The sequence below is a fragment of the Triturus cristatus genome, chromosome 1_2, assembly GCF_964204655.1.
Source record: "Triturus cristatus chromosome 1_2, aTriCri1.1, whole genome shotgun sequence".
Taxonomy (NCBI): Eukaryota; Metazoa; Chordata; class Amphibia; order Caudata; family Salamandridae; genus Triturus; species Triturus cristatus.
In genome coordinates this window covers 1,102,825,529-1,102,831,926 of record NC_140580.1, presented here as the reverse complement: position 1 = coordinate 1,102,831,926, position 6,398 = coordinate 1,102,825,529, and positions in this window count along the sequence as shown.

Here is a 6,398-nt window from a genome sequence, read left to right as displayed (position 1 = left end):
GAGCACTCCTTCAGAAAAAGCCCCCACTACCAATCAGAAGGCTTGAATTTTTACATTTCAGCCCAAAGGGCCCATATATCTATATATTTTAATTTTTCAAAAACTACTGAACGTAATTACATCAACGCACAAAAAGCAAAGCTTTATGACAAATTTGGTGTAATCCATACAGCCATTTAGCCTGCAGCACTGTTAAAAAATCCCTATGGAAATGGCATGGAGAAAAGGTGTTTTGGGCACCCCTTTTTTCTCGGCTCCCGCTTGACGGATCACCCTGACACTTTCCAAACCTTCCAAGCAAGAGCTGAGATGGATGAACATTTCTAAGTTACTAGCAAAACAAAAAATGCATTTCCTATGGTAGCTATGACCTAACTATAACTACACAGTGGTATTTTTATATATATCTGGGCCTTGGACTTGCTGCATGTCTTTTCTTAATAGAGCGGGCTGATCGTCGGCCCTTGTTAAAGTATTCATTATAATCGCAGCACCATCATGCTCTGCAATTAACATAAATATTTTGGCAAAGGCCCACAATCTGCCCCGCAGCTGTGCTCTATTAAGAAAGACATGCATCAAATCCAAAAGCATGACATGTTTTACACATTGTGCTTTTTGACTTGCTGTATTTCTTTTAATTAACATGTGAGTTAGAAATCTCTGTTTAGCCTAATGTTCTGCCCAGCTGGAATTTTGGTGCTTCTTTCTATCTCTGCATCCAGATATATAATACAAGAAGTAACATTACACCTACACCAAGCCACCTGCATTTCTTTTACGTAACACGTAAGTTGGAAATCTCTGCTTGGATATTGTACCACCCAGCTGGTATTCTGGTACTTCTTTCTGTCTCTGCATCCAGATATATAATACAACAAGTAACATTACGCCTACAGCAAGCCAGGACTATTGGCTTTGTCAATGTTTGTTAGTTGCATAAGAGAAATAAGCAGCAACAATGGTATCCTTTTTTTAAATAGTTAAAATGCCTCAGTTCTGAAATGATGAGACTGAAAGAACTGTAATGAGTCCCTTTAAAGATGCACCAAAGGCAGTGATGGGTGGTACCGCTTCCAAGTTAAGATTATTTTTCCCCTCTGAGGTGAGTGCAAAAATAGAGAGCCCGAAAGGGACCTGTCCCAGCACCTGCTTTTTAGAACTGCCGGTGTTGAACACCAGTGCTGCCAATCATTTAAGAGCTGTTTTCTAGTGCATAGAACAAAACCAATGCAACTACAACCACTTTTTCCGTTGGATTTTAATCCAAAATTGTTTACAAAAGATCATATAAAATACATATCAAAATCACCATTTTCCTATAAATCAGAAATGTTCCTTTACACCATTACCAAAACCACCCTTTCCTTTTTATTCACACTATTCTCCAACATAACCACCTCACATACGTCAATGCACATTCACTCGCCAGATCTTACAAACAATCTTCAACCTCACTTCAAACTTACCCACCATACTGGCATTCATCTTCACCAACAAGCATACTTCCTCTTAAACCTGCTCCCACAGACCAATTCTCTGAGGGAACTCTTTAAACAACAACTGAAGCAATAAAGTTTCAATGCGAATGAACAATTGAAGGAGAATTGGTGGCATATAATGATATTCATTGGAAACATGAAACTTTCACCAACTGTAAGTCCAAATATATTGTTTATGGACTCTGGTGCACATGTAAAAAACTGTACATAGGTAAAACCAATCAGGAAATCCGCAACATAAATCAAGAATCAGGAAAAATGTGCAAACTGCACCTATAGTAAATCACTGGCATGAATGCACAAACACAGAGAGAGATTTAAGGTGGACAGTGATTTCCAAAGTTGAACAAGACCAGAGAGGGGGAGAACTAGATTCCAAACTAACAAAGAGAGAGGCTATGCTAATTATTCGATTTAACACAACAGCCAATGGGCTTAACGAACTCTCAGAGATTTTTAAATTGTAATTTTGAGTATTTATGCGAAAAATGTCTTTTGATCCTATATAGATATAAGGAATGTTTATACCTGCTAAAGGTTGTCAACTATCTAACGGGCAAGAATGACTGTGTTCGTTTCTGAAATATCTATATTTCGTGCTTGGATTATGGAAAATCTCATTTTGCAGCTATATGCCCACTTTTTTTAAGTAGATGTAAGCACCATTACAAAAGGCAGGAAAAGACGAGTTCGTTTTGTAATATACCTTCTTTAGAACTACTACAATTCCCAGTTTCCCGCGTGCAATTACGTCATCAGTTAGACGCATTTGTATGATGGAACTCTGAGCGTTTCACTTGAACAACCGCCCGGTCGAGAAACAAACGGGAACTCTCCCCTTTTTGTGAAGAGACCAAATTAATAATTTCAAGGTAAGCGAAGCTATGTGCCACTTTTTAATCTCCATGAAATTGGATAGCACACTGTAGCAACGCGAGTGCTTAGCAGATAACACTCTCAAAACCGATGGTTTGACAAATACGTTTCTCATTTTTTCCAGCCATTCGGCATCCAATTACATTGGACAAGTCTGTTGTTTTTGAAAATTGAACGCATTGAACCAGGTACGATAGATTTAAATAAAGGCTGATTTTGATATATCTTCAAGCGTTACTTAGCCCGTATTCTAAAATGGTTTTTGCTGATTCTTCCAGAAATGTAGTGCATACGTCGAATCTTCGTGAGCGACATACCACCGTTTGTACAGTTATAAGTAAGAATATTTTTCATACTATGGTCCTTCATGTATTCTCTCTTTTTGACGTGACAGTGACATTTATACATGCTCTTTATAGGGGTGTGAAGAAAAAGAAAGAAAGAGAACGATTGAGTTCTGAATGTGACTATAGGTAAGCGCTTACGAGTTTAGAAGCAGGACAAGTTAGGTCACTTCTTGAGGTTATGTACAAAGACAGGGCTTATTGCCTTTTTCTTTTCATGTTTTTCAGCTTTTTGGTCCTGAGGAGAATCCCTTGAATTGATGGGATTTGAACCGCATAGACCACGGCATTTTTTAGGCTAATCATATGAACTTTGGTTTATTGGAACAATTGAATACCATTTAAGTGGTTGCTGATAGCCTTTGCCGCTTTGTTGCATTGAAACTTTATTGCTTCAGTTGTTGTTTAAAGAGTTCCCTCAGAGAATTGGTCTGTGGGAGCAGGTTTAAGAGGAAGTATGTTTGTTGAAGATGAATTCCAGTATGGTGGGTAAGTTTGAAGTGAGGTTGAAGATTGTTTGTAAGATCTGGCGAGTGAATGTGCATTGACGTATGTGAGGTGGTTATGTTGTAGAATAGTGTAAATAAAAAAGAAAGGGTGGTTTTGGTAATGGTGTAAAGGAAATTTTCTGATTTATAGAAAAATGGTGATTTTGATATGTATTTTATATGATCTTTTGTAAACAATTTTGGATTAAAATCCAACTGAAAAAGTGGTTGTAGCTGCATTGGTTTTGTTCTATGCTCTAGAAAACAGCTCTTAAATGATTGGCAGCACTGGTGTTTCTTCTTGTTTTTTGTTCAGGAGGCTTGGCCTTGCTGCTTCTTAAGCCAAACCCTATTTTTGGTTTTTCGGTGTTGAATACCAGCAGGACCCGGCCCACTTAAAGCCCTCCCTAAAATATTGGTTGTACTGAAAATTATCTCCATTATAGGGGCCGACCAAGGGTATTTCCATGGAAAGGAGGTTCTTAATCATGGATTCAGCTGGTAATTTCCTTCCTAGAAAATGATATTCAAAGTTATCTCAGCTGGAATAGAGAAAAACATGCAGATTTTTCAGGTTCATTCCTGTATGTTTTTCTGAATTCCAGCTACGCTGAGCTTGCTTTTAGCAGGAGGGATCTATGTGTTGAAACACTGATGTTGTCACCGGGGATGCCGCTCTACCCGACTTGTGAAAGAGGTTTCATGTGCAAGAGGCAGACTTTTGCACAGAGTGGTATATCTGTATAGCCATCTCTCCAAATCTAAAGTAGAGCTTAGGTGCAAATTCAGATACATTTTTTCCTCAGAAAGCTTCAGATCCGATTCAGTTCATTCCAGACGGAGTATTTGTGGCCTGTAATAACCTTTTGTATATTTGCATTTTTACTGTTCAGAACATGAATACTGTGGCTTTCATATTAAAGGGTGATTCTTATGTCACAGGCAAACATTTTTGGAAAATCACTTAGTTTAATGTCAGTGCATTTTGCTAATTCTAAGCCAAGCATAACGTTTTTACTGTATCCTCGTGTTCCAAGATCTATATCTCGAATACAGTTTTATTTCTTCCTGTAATGTTTATGATCTTTGCTTCTTGTTGTTAATTGGAATTCTTAGCCCATTGAAATCTACTGCGGTATTTTTCTCTGAATATGCAAAAAAAGTCATTTCAATTTGCAATTGAATGATAAGCCCAGCATTTTAATATTGCATACAAAATGTTTTGGTGGTAAGCCAAAATTCCTGTGGTGATTTTATTGAGCTAGCTCCACTATTTTCATTTAGGTAAATTTTATAATTACATCAATTATAATTGTAATAGGAGCGTGGCTGCAGGGCAGATTATTTGATTTTGTGAAAGTATTTATGTTAATTGCAGCGCATGATGGGTGCTGCTATTAAAATGAATAATTTAAAAAAGGCCCACAGGCTGCCCGGCAGCCCCGCTCGATTAACAAAAAATGCAGCAAGTCTAGAAGCACAACGTGTGCTTTCAGATTATTCTGAAAGCACATGTATACACGGTTGGCTGCTTTATGAGATTGCATTTTAGCGGCGTCCCCTTTTCAATCTTGTCTCTGCAGCCTCGCCATAAATTTGACATCATCCTCTGGTTTATTGTACACCACATTTATTTTTTCATAAAGCCATCAAGGACCACCTGTTCTGTTAGTATAATGACTTGCTTCAGACATCTGGTAAGTTCTTAAATGTTTTCTTGGCTCATATTTTTATCATCTTCTTGACACTACAAGTCTCTAATTATAACAGAACTTGTATACCTTGAAAGCCCCCGAACCTTTCATCTTAGAAAACCTCCCTCATCCCATTCCTATCCTACATCATCATGCAAGTGCATGCATGCATGCACATCACATCAAAGGAAAACAACAAAGAGAAAAAAAGAGAGAAAAAGAAACACATTCAGCAATGTTCAATTAAACAAATGGATTTCTTTAGAACTCTTTCAGACTTCCTGCTTAATAGTTTGTCTTGTATAATATTTGGTTCTACATTTCCATGCACAGCAAGATTATCTTTCTTGAAGAATGTCTTATTTCTTGTTATTGTCTTGCTTTCATTTTCCGCTGTTAGTGCTGTTCCATGAATTTTTGTTATTTCCAAAGACATTGGATGAAATCTACTTAGTGACTTCTTTACTTGTTATTGGCGAACCAGATCGATCACTTGATATTCTCGATTTTGATATCTTCCCTTGCTTTCCGCATAGTATTTCATTTTTTCTTTTGACTTCTTGTCTTTCTTCAGTACTTCATTATGAAGTTCTGGCAGGTCTGCTGACAAATGTGGTAAAGAGTATGCCTTGATTGACCAAATATTATTTCTTATGGACACTTTGTATGTGGAGTGTTTCTATAATCTCTTAACACTTGGCATAACGCTTGATTTATTGACACTTGTTTCAATTTTGCTCTTTGTACAGCTTTCTGAATGGTGGCCTTTAACCTCTCCACCATTCCATTAGCTTGAGGCCACATAGGGGTCACTCGCCGATGCACAATCCCTAGATATTTCATGAATTTTTTTAATTCATTTCCACTGAACGGACGACCATTGTCCGTTTTCAGTATATTAAGTATTCCCCACATAGAGAAAATTTCATCAAGATCTCGAAGCTCCACTGATGTCGATGTTGAAGATACTACTCTAGCAATAGGGAATCGAGAATACTCATCTATTATGGCTAACAGATAATGCCCTGAATCTAAAGGTCCATAGAAATCTGCTGCCACATTAACCCACACAGCATACAGTAATTCTGACATGTGAAGTTCTTCTGTTCATTTTTCTCTTGAGGTACATTGACATATGTGTGACATGACTGAATTACTTCTTCTACTTGTTAATCCAGTCTTGAAAACCACAGTTTTTCTCTTAAAATGTTTTTAGTGGCGGATATACCTCTTTGGCTTTCATGAGCTAAATCAATAACTCGCAGTTGTGGACAGACTGGAACAATTATCTTGTTTCCTCTAAGTAATATTCCTGAAGAGGCTACTGATAATTCTCATTGTATGTTCTTGAAGGCTAAAATGTCGTTCTTTTTCACATTCGGCTTAAAACGACTTGCACCATTTATCAACCTCCAGTTGTTTTCATGTATGATTTTAATTACCTCTTGAATAGTATCATCCAAACATGTGGCTTCAATCAATTCTTTTTCTGAG